The sequence below is a fragment of the Procambarus clarkii genome, chromosome 4 (genome assembly GCF_040958095.1).
Source record: "Procambarus clarkii isolate CNS0578487 chromosome 4, FALCON_Pclarkii_2.0, whole genome shotgun sequence".
Lineage (NCBI taxonomy): Eukaryota > Metazoa > Arthropoda > Malacostraca > Decapoda > Cambaridae > Procambarus > Procambarus clarkii.
In genome coordinates, this window is record NC_091153.1 from 3103218 (window position 1) to 3123370 (window position 20153).

General features: G+C 44.6%; 1 protein-coding gene across 3 annotated transcripts in view; it reads left to right on the plus strand.

Moving 5' to 3' along the window:
* LOC123752012 (protein Shroom) overlaps nt 1–20153 on the plus strand; it is a 428159-nt gene that overhangs the window by 384468 nt on the left and 23538 nt on the right. The window lies entirely within an intron of this gene.

Sequence of the window (20153 nt, forward strand, 5' to 3'; positions counted from 1 at the left end):
GATACCAACCACCCACAACCAAGGGCCCCCTCCCCTGATACCAACCACCCACAACCAAGGGCCCCCTCCCCTGATACCAACCACCTACAACCAAGGGCCCCCTCCCCTGATACCAACCACCCACAACCAAGGGGCCACCTCCCCTGATACCAACCACCCACAACCAAGGGGCCACCTCCCCTGATACCAACCACCCACAACCAAGGGGCCACCTCCCCTGATACCAACCACCCACAACCAAGGGGCCACCTCCCCTGATACCAACCACCCACAACCAAGGGGCCACCTCCCCTGATACCAACCACCCACAACCAAGGGGCCACCTCCCCTGATACCAACCACCCACAACCAAGGGGCCACCTCCCCTGATACCAACCACCCACAACCAAGGGGCCACCTCCCCTGATACCAACCACCCACAACCAAGGGGCCACCTCCCCTGATACCAACCACCCACAACCAAGGGGCCACCTCCCCTGATACCAACCACCCACAACCAAGGGGCCCCCTCCCCGGATACCAGTCATGCGTTTCGACCAGTCATGTGCCACTACCTGTGTCCTGACTGACTGACCACTCCGCCGCCGCTTTTGTTCAGGGCGTCCTTGAACCACGCTGCGCAGAATTGCCTTTGCAACATGCTATCTTGTAAGCGCACTTAGTTTTCGGGACTGCCGCTGGAAACGTAACTCCTCGACAACTAATGACCCAACTTAACTTTTCCTAATTATATCCTAGGCCTAGTATATATATCCTAGGCCTAGTATAAACATCCTAGGACTAGTATATATATCCTAGGGCTAGTATATATATATTCTAGGATTGCCTATTAAAACCTAGGACAGTTTAGATTGATTTTTTTGTTATTTTTTTGTTATGTCTTTTCGAATGCTATTAGTGCTGTGGGAAAAAAAACTTTTTTTAACTTTTTGTACAAGTCTCTATTTTGTGTGTGACGTTTTGTAGGCTGGTTTGTATGTTATGAAATGCACCAAATATTTCTCTTGACAACCCGTGTAAGATTGAGCAAGTCATTTTTTATTGTATAATTACTATACTAGTATTTCTGTGGGTGCTGACAGTGATGAAACAAAATAAATGAATAAAACTAAATAATATTTACATTTTTTTGTCATCATTATTTTCTAAGATGCAACAGTAAGCTTAGATTTAACGTGGGAGGGAAGGTTATGTTCAAATAATAACGAGGATGTTGTTGTTATAGATTCAGCTACTCGGAAGTTCCAAGTAGCACGGGCTATGGTGAGCCCGTAACTTACCTGGCACAGGAGCGGGGAATAACAAGGAGCTAAGGTGTGTACGTTGTAGGAAACTTGTGAACCTCCTCCAAGAAGGGTGTTGTTGTTGTTTAAGATTCGCTACTCAGAACAATAAGTTCCAGTAGCACGGGCTATGGTGAGCCCGTAACTTACCTGGCACAGGAGTGGGGCAAGAAGCACGGGCTATGGTTAGCCTCGTGGACGGGAGATGTCTCCCATGCAAGAAGGGTGAGAGGCGCCGGCTTACATTGAAGTTACCTTGAGGTGATTCCGGGGCCCAGCGGCCCCGCGGCCCGGTCGTTGATCAGACCACCTCGTTGCTGGACTGGTCAACCAGGTTGTTGAACGCGGCTGCTCACAGCCTGACATATGAGCTGGTGGTATTGGTGTAACAGCTGTTAGTCATTCCTTATAACCTAATGTAATTTAGTATTTTCTTTTGACTAAGTTATATTATGGATATAGGATTGTATACTGTACATACGACTTAACCTCACTAATAATAATAATAATAATCATTAATAATAGGAAAGTCTATAGCATGTACCCATTATCTAGCCATTCCCTGTTTCGAAAAAGCTACTTTGAATACCTCTATTCAATGGAGGTATTGTTTACATATTTAACAAGAGAGCCGGTTAATGTCTGAAGGTACTTTTAACAAATTGGCTTCAACTTAACATATGCAGGATTTCAAGTCGAAGGTTTATTGCTATTCTTTGATTAAAGGTTTTGGTTTTCTTTTTTGCCTTTGTGATGCCAGAAAGCGAGACCAAACTCTTCGCAATTTACACACAATCTGTTGCACTTCCAGCTCTCCAGGTTCACGAACCAGTGCACTCGCTCTCGCCATGGCATCTCCAGGTGTCCAAAATGTGTCGTTGAAGCCTCACGAACCAGTGCACTCGCTCTCGCCATGGCGTCTCCAGGTGTCCAAAATGCAACCCGTTCTCGCAAATTCGTAAAGTCAATATTGACTTATTAACTACGTGCATAGGTGATATACTAAACATAATAGATACCCTTAAAAAGATTCATAGAAAACACCGACCTTACCTAACCTTGTTAGTAGGTTAAGATAAGCATCTTATTGCTTCGTAATTACAATTATTACTTAACCTATACCTATTATAGGTTAGGTAATAATTGTAATTACGAAGCAATAAGATGCTTATCTTAAGATACTAACAAGGTTAGGTAAGGTCGGTGTTTTCTATGAATTTTTTTAAGGGTATCTATTGTGTTAAGTATGTCACCTATGCACATATTTAATAAGTCAATATTGACTTATTAAATTTGCGAGAACGGGTTGCCAAAATGTGTCGTTGTTGAAGATTCAGCTACTCGGAACAAAACAAAAAGTTTCAAGTAGCACGGGCTACGGTGAGCCCTTAGTGGATTTCTGGGCGTTCGTGATAGAATTGCCTCTCTATATGATATGTGCGTAATTCTTTCTTGTCTCCGGTCTTTGTCTTTCTTTGTCTTGTCTCCAATCTTGAGAGTATGTTTTGAGGGCTTTGAGACGGTCCCAATAATTTGGGTGCTTTATTTTTTTGAGATATATACAAGAGTTGTTATATTCTTGTACAGCCACTAGTACGCGTAGCGTTTCGGGCAGGTCCCTGGAATACGATCCCCGCCGCGAAGAATCGTACTCATGAGTGAAGTACTCATTTTACTGTTGAGTTAAACAGAGGCTACAGTTAAGGATTTGCGCCCAGTAAATCCTCCCCGGCCAGGATACGAACCCATGACAAAGCGCTCGCGGAACGCCAGGCGAGTGTCTTACCACTACACCACGGAGACTTATCGTGTCTGAGCGCTGTAAATGTTCTCTGTATTCACTCTTGCATAAATCTCACCTGCTCAGAAAGGGGAAGCTGGCACCGATCAGTACTCAAGGCGGGACAGTAGCAGTGATTTAAATATGAGGATTATGACTTGATCCATGGATTTGAACGTTCTCATTATCCATCCTATAATTTTCCTGGCTGACGCTGCATTTGCTTGGTTATGTTCACTAAATGTCAAGTCGTCAGATTTCATAATTCCAAGATCTTTCACACATTATTTTCCTTCAATGAGTAGATCTGATTGAATCTTGTATCCTGTATTTCGTTTAAATTATTTATATCTACCATACCTTAAGTGCCTGGAACTTATCGCTGTTAAACATGTTATTTTCATTGCCCAATCGAAGACTATTAATATCGTCTTGTAGTTTTTCAGTCTCTTCCACATAAGTAATTTTCATGCTGTTTTTTTTGTATCATGCAAAGGATGCCGAGAAGGTATGACTTGTATTTTTGTCTATATCTAATATGAGAAAAAGCAGTGGTGCAAGGACTGTGCCCTGGGTTCAGAGCTTTTCGCTGTGCTTGAACTCTGCTTTATTTGACTATTACTCTTTGCATTCTGTTTGACAGAAAATTGAAAATCCAACGTCTTGCTTTCCCTGTTATTCCTATTGATCTAATTTGATGGACTATCACTCTATGATCACACACCAAATCCCTTTTGTAAAGTCTGTGTATACAACATACGCATTTTGATTGTCTTCTAACGCCTTTGCGATTTTGTCGTAGTGGTTGAGTAATTGGCGCAAGACAGGATCTTACTGCTCAAATAATCGTATTAATAATAATAATAGTATGTTACAGTGACCCTTCTTGTAAGTCTATATACAAAATTAATGTCATCTTCAGGAGGCGAACACAAAAGTAAACAAAACAAAATATATACTGTATATCACATTTGAAGAGTGACAATGGGTGGAGAGATGCACTGGTGGAGACGGGGGGGGGGGGTTATGGGCATTAGGCTACATGATGCCTTAGCCACCTGCCCGGTTGGCTGCTTGATACCCATTGCTTGGTTAGTTGGTTGACACCCATTGCTTGGTTAGTTGACTGACACCCATTGTTTACTTGCTTGGTTGACACCCATTGGTGCCAACTGGAAACGCAAGTGAGCCGAAATTGAATTGAAATTGAAATAAGTTTATTGAGGTAAAATACACACAAAGGGATGAGTATTTTACCTCAACACCGAAGGAATGTAAAGAAATACACACATGCCTGGTCAACAAGTGAAATACACTGAAGGAAGATGTTGTGGAAGGAACCTCTGCATCCGTGCAACCTTAAGGCCAGATTAGACACAGAAGTTGAACGTGAAAATAGTTAAATTGCAATGCAACAGATGCAACAAGATTAGTAGAGGGGGCATGGAAAGCTAGGCTTGTCCCCTGCCCTCTCCCCCATGTCACTATTAAGTAATCACCATTAGGTAAGCTAGTGTGTGTTAATTGGTTGGTCTTTTTGTATAGTGGGATTCGTTTGTTGATTGTAATGTTGGGTGCTTCATTGATTAGTTGCAAGCTCAGTTGGTTTATCGGGTTGGCTGTACAATCTGTTGACAGGTTGGGGAACAGGTTGGGTGGTTGTGGGGTAACCAGTGAGCACGCGTCACGTACGGGTATTTCCCTCCACAACTTTCAACACACAAACATCACCAAGGTCGATGTGGTCGAATACACTCCTAGTTCAGCTTTTACATACGAGGAGACGCCCATCTCCTGCACGCTTTGCTGTAAACATGCTGTGTCCTGGTTTCTCTCTCGGAGAGGCTGCAGGATCCAACTAAATTCAGTACTATTTCTAGTTGCAATTCTTTTTACCATGTCGTAGCTCAGTCGATTAAGGCAGCGTCTGGGATGCTCTCGGACGCAGGTTCGAATCCTCGTCACGGCCCGTGTGGATTTGTTCATTTGATGCATCACGCTATTGTGATTTCTGCGCGTAATGCCACCACTTACTAAACTTACGCCTTAAATTCCTTAAATTCTCTCTACTTTTTTACGCTTTTGTGTAGCTGACTATGAACACACTGGTGCTTTGGAAAAAAAAAAGTTTCCTCTGGAGGACGGCATTTCCCCACGTATGTCGCTCGAGAAAGTCAAGAGAGCAGCCGGATTCTCCTCGTGGTGGAAGGCAGAGCCAGCCGTGATTGTGGCGTGATGATGATGTGATTGTACCAGAGACCGGGGCTGGAGACACCATCTTCCAGGAGTTTCACCATTGCCACTTTTGCGGTCTTTAGCTGGAGCATTGCTCAGTACAGCTTGGGCTCAGTACTCCCAAGCTGACTGCTGGAGTTGTCGGTGTATGCGACCTGATAAAGCAGCAATAAAGTTTCGTCAGTATGTGATGGTGAAAGTAGGAACATGCTCCGCCGCCTGGCATATCCGTGCTTGACTTGTGCTTTTTTGTGTAATTTATTGCGGAGCAAAAATTACCTGCAAGAATTAAGTTTTACAACGGTGACTGTGTGTAAAGTGAATGACAGTCGGATGGGGGGAAATAATTAAGGAAACCCGTATTTTATAAGATTGGGGGTGAAGTGATTGCTTTGGGGATAGTGGTGTACAGTAGTGATATGGTGTAGTGTGGGGTGGTGGTGTGACGGAGTTGTGGCTGTGTAATGGTGGTACTGGTCCGTGACTCACATCAGCCCGGCCTTAAGACCCGGCCTTTTCACCTTGCAACCCTCCCCCATAGTAGGATTTTTGTCACTTTAAAGAATGAGGCTTTTAACTGTGTGTGTGTGTGTAGGGAGATGGGGGGTGGTTAGAGATACTGGTTTTCTTACATAGTTCTTAGAATTGCTCTAAAGTGTTTGCAAATTTGTTTCTATGTTATGTACAGTACAAATTTACATATGCATCTTTTTTAAAAGGTCACATCATGTGTTTCATATATATTTACAGGCCACTCATACCCGTGCCATACTCTTCGGTGGCTTAATCTTCATGAATCAATCGGGTTGATTTAATTTTCGCAATGGTTGGTTGTAATGGTGTGGTTGGTGCGCCAGGCTGCAGTGTCATGGGAAAACACTCGAATGTTTGCATCACGTGTTGTGAGCAGGTGAAGCAAAACTTAAAACTTGCCTTGGCTGCTCCATCCTTCTCACCCACGAGAAAATATAGGAAACTGTACCTAGTTACATGTCCATAGTATGAACCATGTCCACGAGGAGAGCGACAAGAAGGCCGGTCAGGGGAGGGGGGGGGGGGTAGAAATAGCCTAAGCTACTCTATCCTTTTGAAATGTATTTCTGTCTCAATAAACATACTTGAACTTGAAGAAGGCCGGGTTCAGGGAGATGTGGAAACGGTTGGTTGGGAAGGATAGGCTGCAAGTTTTAGTCAAAAGGTGATCCGGGTTGTTTTCTCTCCACTGCAATTCGCCCTCTCGTCTAATGCACATCGCAGTATTTACGGAATTGACCAATCCGTTAAAAGTACATGATTAAAAATCGATTCGCCGTAAATTTTATTTTTTATTTTTTTTTTAAATTTTGCCCCGAGGGGCGAGTTTATTGGGCAGCGCCACTCATCCTGAGTGGACACACCGCCATAGCAGCATGTACAACACTCCCCAATAGGAAGAAAACCCGCCATAATGTTGCCGTTTTCTAAGCCTCGACCTCTGTAGGTTAGGCGAGTTGCTTGTAAGTTTTCAAGTTAGGTAAAAATACTTAGTTTATTTGGTGGCCAATCGTGGTGTGGTTGGCTGATCCGTGAATCCAACGTCCTGGGAGCAGTTTGATTAGTCTGGCTATTGCTCTCTGCAATATATTTGTCAAATTTGGCTCTCCGTCTGGTATGTTTTGGTGAAACAACCTTAGTTTCGCAAGACAGTTTGATGTGAACCAGCGGCCGGCCACAGGTCCTGTGATCTATTGCAGATACTCATTTTATATGGCTTCGTTGTCCTTGCCCCAGAGAAAGTAGACTTTCTTGACAGAGTAGACAAAGTGTCTACTGTTTAGGAATTATAAATTGCATTAATACTAGGCTAAACGTTTTGGAGGTGTTGGGGGGGGGGGAATACTATATACAATACCTATCTGTACACCATATCCTACACAATAAACCGCTTGTAAAGAGATAGAATGCCAGCTATTGTACCTTTTGGAGGGAGGAAGGGCTGTGAATGCGGGCGTGCAACTGTAGGCTACACTCGTGCACCGTGATATTAGACTTGGTGGAGGAGCGGGTGGTGATATGTAGGTGGGGCTCATCACGACCATACCTGCATGTCTCTCCCAAAGGTCAGAGGAGGCTTCCCACGCTCCCTGGCAGCACACGCTGGAGCTGCGTGCGTACCGCCGCTTGCACTCTACTGCGTCACTTGTGTAGGACTCGCACGCGCGCACCAGCACTGGTAAGGCAGTAATAGCGACACGCCAACTGACCCTGCTGTGGCTAACCTGCATAAAATATATGAACCACGTCATAGGTATGGGATTCGCCAAGGATATTACCTTGGAAACAAGATTTACGATCATTTTGCAAATCTGGGAGGAGGCGCACGACTGAAAGAGAGAGAACCCAGTTCGGACAACAAGGAACAGGGCGTTGTTCCATAAAGTGGCCAGAGTTAAGCGCGTGGCCAATACACAGCCTGGGCAGAACAGTTCCCCACCACTTATTACGTTGGTAAGAGGAAGGCCATGGGGGACAGAGGCCTCGTGTAGGAGTACGCAGGTAGAAATCCGGATAGAGAAGCCCTCCATGGAAAATGGGACAGGCACGAATGGTCTTTGCAGCAGCGCCTGTACGTTCACTCGAGGTAACACCAGTATTGGTGCCCAGCAAAGTTTGAATGTCTTAAATCTGCTGAAGATGAGAAACATGGTATTGGATTTCGGCCACCACAGATGGGGAGTATTTAAGACTCCAGAGTCATGAAGTCACTGCCAGATTCAACAACGTGTAGGACACGTGACAGACCAAGCTATGCACAGGGCACTGGTAGATCATGAAGGACATGTGGTAGATCCGATCATTACACAGGTAGACCAAGCCGGTCGCAGACGCCAACTTCGTCACTTGATAATCACTATAATTATGTGAACTTCCTGCGAACCATAACAGCGTTCCCCTGCGTGCTATTTTTGCTATGGATGATCTTGGCAGCGCGAGTAATGACCACCACAAAACCCACCTGGAATTACCCTGATAATAACAGGAAAGAGGCTGTCTGTCTGACCTGGTTGGCCGCTAGGGCGAGCTGCCTCTACCAGGGCTCCTCTTGCTCTCAACCTGGCGCAGAAGCCAGCCGCCTCCTGGTGTTGATGAGTACTGGTCGGGAGCCTAGTGTCTGTGCACCCCTTACGCCATCTTCCTTACCATAACAGAAACACAGCGGCACTCCTACTTAGGTGATCCAGAGATAGGTACACAATATAGGTGCTGTAACAGTGGGCTCACGGCGTGTAGGTAATCACAAGCTGTTTACAATGCAACAAGGATTATTATTTTTTTAATGGGAAAAACTATAAAAAAGTTTTGAATGATTAGCTATTTCAGTTTCCATTTTAGTATGTTAACCAAATTTTCCATTTTAGTAATTAACTAAACAATACAATAACTTGTTTTTTCACACTTTCGAAAGTGAAAATACAAAATAAATCATAGTAGCGAAAACTTTGAACATGTATAGTGAGCTGCCCCAAATATGTGTAACAAAATTAGTGTGTGTACACACGCGTTGTTCAACATGTTCATATACTAGACACGGGGTGGTGATGGAGATGGCAGATGTTGAGAACCGTGAGGAATATATGTTCCTGGCTGGTGTTGTCCTCTGTGTCACGTGTTGGCCGGCTGGTTCTAAACATCAACACAGCTGTTCGAGGGGGGGTGGGGGGGAGGGGGGGCAGAGGGGGGATGATGGCTCCTTGATTACATATGCAGCCGCCGCCCGCCGCCATGTTGAATGCTTTGTGCTTGCTTGCTTGCTTCCATATGTTGTTTCTTGATGTGTGCTAGTGCAGTGTGTTGATGCTAATATTAAATGGGTAATATTGATGGCTGTACTATCTGGTTGATGGGGTTCTGGGAGTCGTTCTACTCGCCTAGCCCGGCCCGAGGCTAAGCTTGACTTGAGAGCTTGGTCCACCAGGCTGTTGCTTGGAGCGGCCCACAGGCCCACATATACCTGGTTGATGGGGTTCTGGGAGTTCTACTCGCCAAGCCCGGCCCGAGGCCAGGCTAGACTTGTGAGAGTTTGGTCCACCAGGCTGTTGCTTGGAGCGGCCCACATATACCTGGTTGATGGGGTTCTGGGAGTTCTTCTACTTGCATATTGACTTGTGAGAGTTTGGTCCACCAGTCTGTTGCTTGGCCTGCCACCATATACCCACCATATCCCGGTTGGTCTGGCACTTCTTGAAGAAAACTTATCTAGTTTGTTGTCTCCGAAGGATGGTCGTACAACCGTTGCCTGGTGCGGCGGTGTTAAATGAATTCGCTCGTGGAAGGAGGCGTTTTTTTACAGTGGATTTCTTAAGACAAAGCGAGCCATGACCCAGCTAGTGAAAGTGGATAGATATACTGTGTTAAGATGTGGTGGCTGAGGGCACTGGTATCAACCATGGTGGTTGTTATTTGTCTACCTAAGTGCCACGTATGTGTGTATGTTTAACATTAAGTGTAAGAATAAGTAAAATACAGAAGACATATTGGGCCATACGAGCAGCTCCCATTTATATCTACCCAAACTCATTCATATCCATGTCTAACCTACGCTTGAAACAATCCCTCGGTTGTGTGATCCTGTAATTTATCTAGGAATTTCTTGAATCTAAACTTACACACACCACGTACGTTTGAGTGTGTGAGTGTGTGAGTGTGTGAGTGTGTGAGTGTGTGAGTGTGTGAGTGTGTGAGTGTGTGAGTGTGTGAGTGTGTGAGTGTGTGAGTGTGTGAGTGTGTGAGTGTGTGAGTGAGTGTGTGAGTGAGTGTGTGAGTGAGTGTGTGAGTGAGTGTGTGAGTGAGTGTGTGAGTGAGTGTGTGAGTGAGTGTGTGAGTGAGTGTGTGAGTGAGTGTGTGAGTGAGTGTGTGAGTGAGTGTGTGAGTGAGTGTGTGAGTGAGTGTGTGAGTGAGTGTGTGAGTGAGTGTGTGAGTGAGTGTGTGAGTGAGTGTGTGAGTGAGTGTGTGAGTGAGTGTGTGAGTGAGTGTGTGAGTGAGTGTGTGTGTGAGTGTGTGTGAGTGTGTGTGAGTGTGTGTGAGTGTGTGTGAGTGTGAGTGTGTGTGAGTGTGTGTGAGTGTGTGTGAGTGTGTGTGAGTGTGTGTGAGTGTGTGTGAGTGTGTGTGAGTGTGTGTGAGTGTGTGTGAGTGTGTGTGAGAGTGTGAGAGTGTGTGTGAGAGTGTGTGTGAGAGTGTGTGTGAGAGTGTGTGTGAGAGAGAGAGAGAGAGAGAGAGAGAGAGAGAGAGAGAGAGTGTGCGAGTGTGAGAGTGTAGCCCTATACGTGGTAAGGAATGTTGTGGTGAGAAATATAACCGCGTGGAAGGTTATGGCCTCAAGCCAGGCTGCGGGAGTTGGAAAACTCTGGAAATCCTCCACAGGTAGCGGGAAGTGGAACACCTTAACTTCAAACGAATAAATCCACAAGGTCGATTTAGGCAGCGTCTGGGATGCTCTTGGACGACACACAAATCACAATTGCTTGATGCATCAGATGAACAAATCACTCATCCGTATGAGGTCAAGTTGAAATCCCGGTTGCAATTCTTTGACCATGTCGTAGCTCAGTCGATTAAGGCAGCGTCTGGGGTCCTCTCGGCCTTAGGTTCGAACTCTCATCGCGGCCCTTGTGGATTTGTTTCGTATTACCGTAAGGTTTCACTAACAGCGGACGGGGTTTGCCTGAGGAAGTCAAACGGGAATTCGCCGGATGGATTCAACCGGAATCCTGTTCTGGTCAACCGGTCAACCAGCTGCTTGACCAGCCTCCCTGGTCAAGCAATGACGCTGCTAGTTGGTTAAGTGCGTCAGTATTTTTGTGTGAAATTGAGAGTGGAAAAAGACAGAGAAATATATAGCCATGTTATCCCGTATTAGCTGTTGCCAGTGGCACACATCATTGGCTTGTGTGGTGATAGTTCATCTGCATACGGTGCTGCTGGAGGCAACACAGACCCCCACAACCGTGACATGACGGAGTAGTCTTGCACGGTACTCTATTGGTTATCACAGCACGGTCGCACCGTACCTCTAAATCTTTCCCTCGTGAGAAGAACCACCTTTCACTTTCGAGGAAGGTGTTGAGGGGGAGAGGGGCAAGGGGGGGGGGGGGGTTACACAAGGCAGTGTCTGGGTACTGGGGTAGCCAAACACCTTTCTCGTCCCCCTTGCTGTGTGTGTTCTGTGTACCCATTCTCCCTCTTCAGACCCACGCCCGCTTCTTGGACCCACGTTTTCTTTCTCCTCAGGCCCACGCTCACCTCTTTCTTACCCGGACACACGCCCCCCCCCCCCCGCCCTCCCGGACACGCCCCTGCCCTCCCGGACACGCCCCCCCCCCCCCCGCCCTCCCGGACACGCCCCCCTGCCCTCCCGGACACGCCCCTGCCCTCCCGGACTCTTAATCACACTGCCCTTAACCGGAGCTAAGCCAGGTCAAGTGGTTCTGACAGGGTGGGGGTGAGGGGGGAGTGTGTTTACGTCTGGTTTAGTGTTTATATAACCATCTGGCCTCTGTCAACACCAGGTATTGTACTTCATGCTGTATTTACATTCATCGTATGTAATCTCTATAGCTTCTACCTGTAAAATTGATACCAGCTAATGTTGCTAGCTAGGACAGAGTGTGGGGTACTAGCTAGGACAGTGTGTGGGGGTACTAGCTAGGACAGAGTGTGGGGGTACTAGCTAGGACAGTGTGTGTGGGTACTAGCTAGGACAGTGTGTGGGGGTACTAGCTAGGACAGTGTGTGGGGTACTAGCTAGGACTGTGTGTGGGGTACTAGCTAGGACAGTGTGTGGGGGTACTAGCTAGGACAGTGTGTGGGGGTACTAGCTAGGACAGTGTGTGGGGGTACTAGCTAGGACAGTGTGTGGGGGTACTAGCTAGGACAGTGTGTGGGGGTACTAGCTAGGACAGTGTGTGGGGGTACTAGCTAGGACAGTGTGTGGGGGTACTAGCTAGGACAGTGTGTGGGGGTACTAGCTAGGACAGTGTGTGGGGGTACTAGCTAGGACAGTGTGTGGGGGTACTAGCTAGGACAGTTAAGTGATATATTTAGCGAGACCCGCTAAGGACACTAACTGCTCCAGAGGGTGTGGTAAACGCAGTAGTCAGAGCATTGTGGCAGCAGCGACGGGCTTTACTGTGCCTGTGAAGGTCGCACTTTTTGCTTTTTACCCCCCCCTCTCCCCCCCCCCTCCCCCACCCCCCACCCCCCACACCACCAATCTTAATGATTGCTGTCAGGCAAGACGAATGGCAGGCCCACTGCTGCTGCTCCTGCCCTGTTAGTTACTCTCCTCTTCCTCCTCGTCATTCACTCCCTCTTCCTCCTCCTCTCGAATCCTCAAAAGTGTGGCGCCGCCTCCGCTATGCGCAGTCACGGTCATTGTTATGAACGCAAAAGATGTATATGAAAAACACCCGTGAATGTGCTGCCAAATGCTGCACCCTCACAACACGGAGCAAGGACATTTGGGCTGCGTCTGGGATGCTCTCGGACGCAGGTTCGAATCCTCGTCACGGCCCCTTGTGGATTTGTTCAAGGACATTTTGGCACACAAATCTAATTGTTGGTTTTGGGAGTGAGGTAGGAGTGGCGAGTGTGCTAGGGGGGGGGGGAGTGCAAGGGGGAGGTGGATGTAGGAGATAAAGTATATTAGAGTCATGGGTGTTCAAGGGGGACTCGAGGCATGGGGGGGGGGAGGGGGGGAGTTGTTGTGTATATGCCAGATGCCCAGTGTAAAATTCCCTTGCAAGTAGATGCAATTAAATTATCAGCGCGCTGGATAAGTGCTAAGGTCAGCTCACATGGTTTTGTTATCGTGTGCGTGCGTGCGTGAGCCCTCTGCTCTAAATGTGCTCGTGGACCCCAACACTAGCTCCTGAGCCCCGCCTTAACCAGCTATCGGCTATCTTAATGCAGTGACTCTGACAGTTATCGTATCCTCTTGAAACTATTGCATTTTATTTTTGTCTCTAACTCATTTCGTTTAATGGTATCTTTTACGTTCTTCATAAAGTGCCAACTATATTCTTGGGACTGTGGCTCTATGCTCACACTGTCTCTGTTTATACTGACCATCAGGTCTCTGTTTATACTGACCATCAGGTCTCTGTTTATACTGACCATTGTTACCTATCGTACGTTACGGCTCGTGATCCTACAGCAGCCAAATTTTAATAAGTCTAGGGATACGACACAACTGCTGTTCTCACTAGCGAATCACCAGTATAACCCCTTAATAGGTAATGAGCACATAATTAACAATCTTCGTTTAGGACTGAAGAATAGATACACAATATGATAGCTATATATTCAAAACAGTATAATATAAAAACACAGATGGTAAAGTTAACTTATAGAATATGATTGTATAGTCATGGCACAATATATATAATAGTAATTATGGCAACAAATGAATAATAACAGACTTATCTCCCACTTGTTACTCCTCCTAGTTCCCCGAAGCTACTGAACTCTCGCTCTGTCGCCACCCACATTCTCACCTCCCGTCTGCCTCATCCCAGGATGAGGGATGGAAACTAAGGACTTTTTAATATTATAAACTAATTGAACAACCACTTGTTCTCAAAACACATAAGACTGCAAGTTACATATAATAGTTACTTACAAAATATATAAGTACAATGACACCTGTTTAATTACAATATATAAAGCATTTCCTAACTAAATAAAAGTGACATCTGGAACTCTCAAACTGAACAGGTCCAGCTTTCCCGTATCAATCAAGTAATAGACGTGTGCAGAGACAACCGCTCTCCTGTCCACTGACGCTGCCACACCACACGACAATTTACCCAAAACACAATGTGTGTACATATACATGCAATGACAAAATAAAATAATATTTATTTTAAATTTATATACGTATTCTGCTAGGAGTACGTAACAACCATCAGGTCTCTGTTTATACTGACCATCAGGTCTCTGTTTATACTGACCATCAGGTCTCTGTTTATACTGACCATCAGGTCTCTGTTTATACTGACCATCAGGTCATATAAAATTGGCATTCCACACTTCCGTGGAAATAAACATTCCTCACTCCTCGGCCTCTCACGCCTGGGGTCCGAGATTCGAGTCTCCCTGAGCCCGAGGTGAATGGAACATCAGGTCAACTAATTCCTCACTCACCTAGCAGTAAATAAGTACCCGGGAATTAGACAATTGTTGAGGAGGTTGCATCCTAGGGAGGGGTGGGGGGGCAGGGTCAGCAGTTTGGACCTCGTCTAAAATGTATAGATACACAGGCTTCTCCCCGACAAAACAGATTACATCACTTCCGTTCTCTCTACACGGTGAATGCATTACCTACGGTAAGCAAATGTTGGAAACTTGGCTATAATTCCTGGTGGTACGTAATTGTGTGTGTACTCGTCTAGTTGTGCTTGCGGGGGTTGAGCTTTGGCTCTTTGGTCCCGCCTCTCGACTGCCAATCAACTGGTGTACAGATAATAAATGACTAACAAAACTAGCTTTCAGTGTGGTACGTTACCTACCTTGCTTAGTTCTTAGTTCAGAGGACTAACGTCCCCGCGGCCTGGCCAGGCCAGGCCAGGCCAGGCCTAACTACTACCACATTTCTTCATAGGTTAATCCCCTCAGCTCCGGTATGAGTCTTGTTACACATCACCGGCCTTTGCCTATTATGGTGTTCTCTCGCGTGCCTAGTTACCTTTGCTATCAAAACCTCGTATTCTATCGACTTGAGAATGGTCCAGGACGGACCGAAACGTCGTCGTCCCTTCAATTTCTAGTGTGTGGTCTGGTCAACATACTTCAGCCATGTTATTGTGACTCATCGCCTGTACTCGTGTTCTACCTTCCTGTATCATCTGTATCATCTTCCTGTATCATCTGTATCATCTTCCTGTATCATCTTCCTGTATCATCTGTATCATCTGTATCATCTTCCTGTATCATCTTCCTGTATCATCTGTATCATCTTCCTGTATCATCTGTATCATCTTCCTGTATCATCTGTATCATCTTCCTGTATCATCTGTATCATCTTCCTGTATCATCTGTATCATCTTCCTGTATCATCTGTATCATCTTCCTGTATCATCTTCCTGTATCATCTGTATCATCTTCCTGTATCATCTTCCTGTATCATCTGTATCATCTTCCTGTATCATCTGTATCATCTTCCTGTATCATCTGTATCATCTTCCTGTATCATCTGTATCATCTTCCTGTATCATCTGTATCATCTTCCTGTATCATCTGTATCATCTTCCTGTATCATCTGTATCATCTTCCTGTATCATCTGTATCATCTTCCTGTATCATCTGTATCATCTTCCTGTATCATCTGTATCATCTTCCTGTATCATCTGTATCATCTTCCTGTATCATCTTCCTGTATCATCTTCCTGTATCATCTTCCTGTATCATCTGTATCATCTTCCTGTATCATCTTCCTGTATCATCTGTATCATCTTCCTGTATCATCTTCCTGTATCATCTGTATCATCTTCCTGTATCATCTTCCTGTATCATCTGTATCATCTTCCTGTATCATCTGTATCATCTTCCTGTATCATCTGTATCATCTTCCTGTATCATCTGTATCATCTTCCTGTATCATCTTCCTGTATCATCTTCCTGTATCATCTGTATCATCTTCCTGTATCATCTGTATCATCTTCCTGTATCATCTTCCTGTATCATCTGTATCATCTTCCTGTATCATCTGTATCATCTTCCTGTATCATCTGTATCATCTTCCTGTATCATCTGTATCTTCCTGTATCATCTTCCTGTATCATCTGTATCATCTTCCTGTATCATCTTCCTGTATCATCTGTATCATCTTCCTGTATCATCTGTATCATCTTCCTGTATCATCTTCCTGTATCATCTGTATCATCTTCCTGTATCATCTGTATCATCTTCCTGTATCATCTGTATCATCTTCCTGTATCATCTTCCTGTATCATCTGTATCATCTTCCTGTATCATCTGTATCATCTTCCTGTATCATCTGTATCATCTTCCTGTATCATCTGTATCATCTGTATCATCTTCCTGTATCATCTGTATCATCTTCCTGTATCATCTGTATCATCTTCCTGTATCATCTGTATCATCTTCCTGTATCATCTGTATCATCTTCCTGTATCATCTTCCTGTATCATCTGTATCATCTTCCTGTATCATCTGTATCATCTTCCTGTATCATCTGTATCATCTTCCTGTATCATCTGTATCATCTTCCTGTATCATCTGTATCATCTTCCTGTATCATCTGTATCATCTTCCTGTATCATCTGTATCATCTTCCTGTATCATCTGTATCATCTTCCTGTATCATCTGTATCATCTTCCTGTATCATCTGTATCATCTTCCTGTATCATCTGTATCATCTTCCTGTATCATCTACACGAAGCTTTCAACACGGGAGTGTTGTCTCGACTCGCAAATCTGTAAACAATGCATTTGTTTTGCCTAACCAGCTCAATCAATACCCTCCCTGTATTGCCGGAACACAAGTGAGCGTGTTTAAGAGAAAATTAGAAGAGTTCGTGCAAGAAGTGCCCGACCGGCCAGGCTGAAATATTATTATTAACATCTTTATTGACAATTTAATTACAATTTTGCCTCATCTGAGGATTTCAATTAAGTGTTATTAAAGTGAGGATAATGCTAGTTTTTTACAACTAAAAATATAAATATTTTGTCTAACCAACAAAGTACAAACCCAGGCAACCCACCTAACTTGTCGAGACCAATGCATAGAAGACGTCAAATAACGATGCTTTAATTTTTACTAATACGTCGCATTCAAATAGACTGATAGATTCCGTAAAAAAATCGACGTAATAGAGGAGAGGGCAGGCGTGTATTTTTTATTTCCAACTGGGGAAAAATATTGACTTCAGCGTTACAAAGTTTAACATTAACATGTATATTGATGCAGGACGGTGACGACTTGTGACAGCCTTACGGTTGTGTGTGACGGGGGTGTGTAGTATACAGCACAGCTGGGAAGAATACAGTCCCGTCAGCTGTTAAATGATGTATAGCCTGGTATTATTATGTATAATGATGCGGAGCTACAGGAGATGTCTCGCAACTTTACGGTAGTGTGGTGCTCAGTTTAGGCATTTATTAGGCACCCCGTAACCCATCCTGTGCATGGGAGACATCTCCCGTCACGCAGGGTGCAGTCGCACCTCCACAGATCTCCAGTATCAGCTCTTGATACTGGTAATGGTTCAAAAGGGCCACCACTTACGGGCTATTCATGCCCGTGCCACCCTTTGGGTGGCTTAATCTTCCTCAATCATCAATCCATCCCGTGGGCGGTATATATACAGAATATACACAAAGACGTTCACCCTCGTATGTATATCCCTCGAAGACATCTTAATGCTTCGTCGCAGCGCCTTGTTTAGATAAAAATCATTCTCTGTTATTACAAGAAAGCTGCTGGCTGTGGTGAGTCTGCCGGCCGCGCTTCCCTGAACCTATCCAGACTTGTGTAGCCTAACATAATGTATAGCCTAACCTAACGTAACGTAACGTAACGTAACCTAACCTAACGTAACGTAACCTAACGTAACGTAACCTAACGTAACGTAACCTAACGTAACGTAACCTAACGTAACGTAACCTAACGTAACGTAACCTAACGTAACCTAACGTAACGTAACGTAACGTAACCTAACGTAACCTAACGTAACCTAACGTAACCTAACGTAACGTAACCTAACCTAACCTAACGTAACCTAACGTAACCTAACCTAACCTAACGTAATCTTTCCTAATCTAAATCTGAAAAAATAAATCACAAGGACGTTTGGTACACGGTGCAGGCACCACATTGAGTTTATATAACCGTTAAAATATACTGAATAAATAACAAAACTTCAAACGGGGAATAATATCAGTAAATTCCTAACCACAAGAAACATAATTAATCGTAATTATTACAGATAAATGTATTAAATTGACCAGAGATAAAAACGGGTGAAAGTAAGTACAAAGAAAGTTGAAGTTCTGCAGGCAAGGAAAAATGTATTAAAAGGTAATGTAATTATTAAAGAAAATATAACTGAACAATTTGAACATAGTTCAGTCTTGGGCTGGTTCAGTACTCCTAAAATGATAGTACTTGTAACAAGTAGTTAGTTTAACGTATACAAATTTTATATAGGGTACAAGAAAAAAAAACTAGTTCTAGTATGACACATGTTATCTTAGACCTAATTTAGTACATATAGCCTTGGAATTACTTATTTACGTCTTGGACAGGTTAGATTAGGTTCAATTATTTTTCGTATTTGTTTTAAGTATGCCATTTGGGTTGATAAAATACTGCAAGACAATAGGTGAACTTTTCCATTTCAAACTGAACTGGAAACCTTCAAATCGTGAACTGTTCCACCAGTCCATTTTTGTACGTTTGATTAAATTTTTAAAATTATCAGGAGGAAAGCGCCAAGCCATTACGACTTGATAGCACTTGGAAAAAGTCAGGATAAGGATTTGGGATGGGACGGGAGGAAGGAATGGTGAACAACCACTTGTGGACGGTCGGGGATTGAACTTTGCACGTTTGAGCAAATAGTTTATATTAGTACTATCATTATTATTGGAGAGTTGGGTGGATGCACTGTAGTGGACTGTGGCGTAAATAATGTGTTAGTAATACAGATTCCACCGCAATCTTTATTAGTCGTATCAGTTTCTTGTAGTTTTTCTTTTGTTAGAATGACAACGTTAACTTCCCGGAATGTATCTCTCTCTTCTACTTACTCCTGTGCTATTACATGCCGGATAGTTAGAATTAATTTTAAAACATTTTAACAGCTTTTTTTTTGGGGGGGGGGGGCGCAAATACAATATTTTATTTTCTGTCGCGTTACCGGATCTGACTGAGTTCAAGACAATGTGATCTTTAGCTGGTAGATATTTTGTTTGACTAAGGAAAATATTTGTGGATTTTTTCTCTCCCTCGCTCGCATGCGTGTTTGTGCGTGCGTGTGTGCGTGTTTGTGCGTGCGTGTGTGCGTGTTTGTGCGTGCGTGCGTGCGTGAAGCAGGGTTTACCATTCAGGTCTGTCCATGTGTGTGTCGATAAGGAAAATCGCGGCCGTTAGAGAAAGGTCAAGATCATGTCTAAAGGTCCCATGAAGGTCTTGTGTGCGTCTCTTCCATAATTATTACTGTGACATTAATGTGATGGAACCTTTAAGGTATGATGTAAACATTCACGTTTCTAAGGTGATTTTAGCGTTTGTGTGTTCCAGCAATGGTAACGAGACAAATTATAAAGGCCATTAATTATTTGCATGTTAAACCTGGAGTGGATTCTGGGAGTTCTACTCCCCCAGGGAGCCGGTCGGCTGAGCGGACAGCACACTGGACTTGTGATCCTGTGGTCCTGAGTTCGATCCCAGGCGCCGGCGAGAAACAATGGGCAGAGTTTCTTTCACCCTATGCCCCTGTTACCTAGCAGTAAAATAGGTACCTGGGTGTTAGTCAGCTGTCACGGGCTGCTTCCTGGGGGTGGAGGCCTGGTCGAGGACCGGGCCGCGGGGACACTAAAAAAAAAAAAGCCCCGAAATCATCTCAAGATAACCCCAAGCCCGGCCTGGAGCTCAGGCTTGACTTGTGATAACTTTGTCCAACAGGCTTTCTTGGAGCGGCCCGTGACCTCCTCCCCCCCCCCCCTTCAACACACGCCACAGACACAGATCAAGCAAGCAAGCTCGCTTTCTAAGATTATTGATGCATGTGTTGGCTCCCGTGGCATACAGTCTTCCCCAGCTGTTGTTGTTTTAGATTCAGCTACTTAGAAC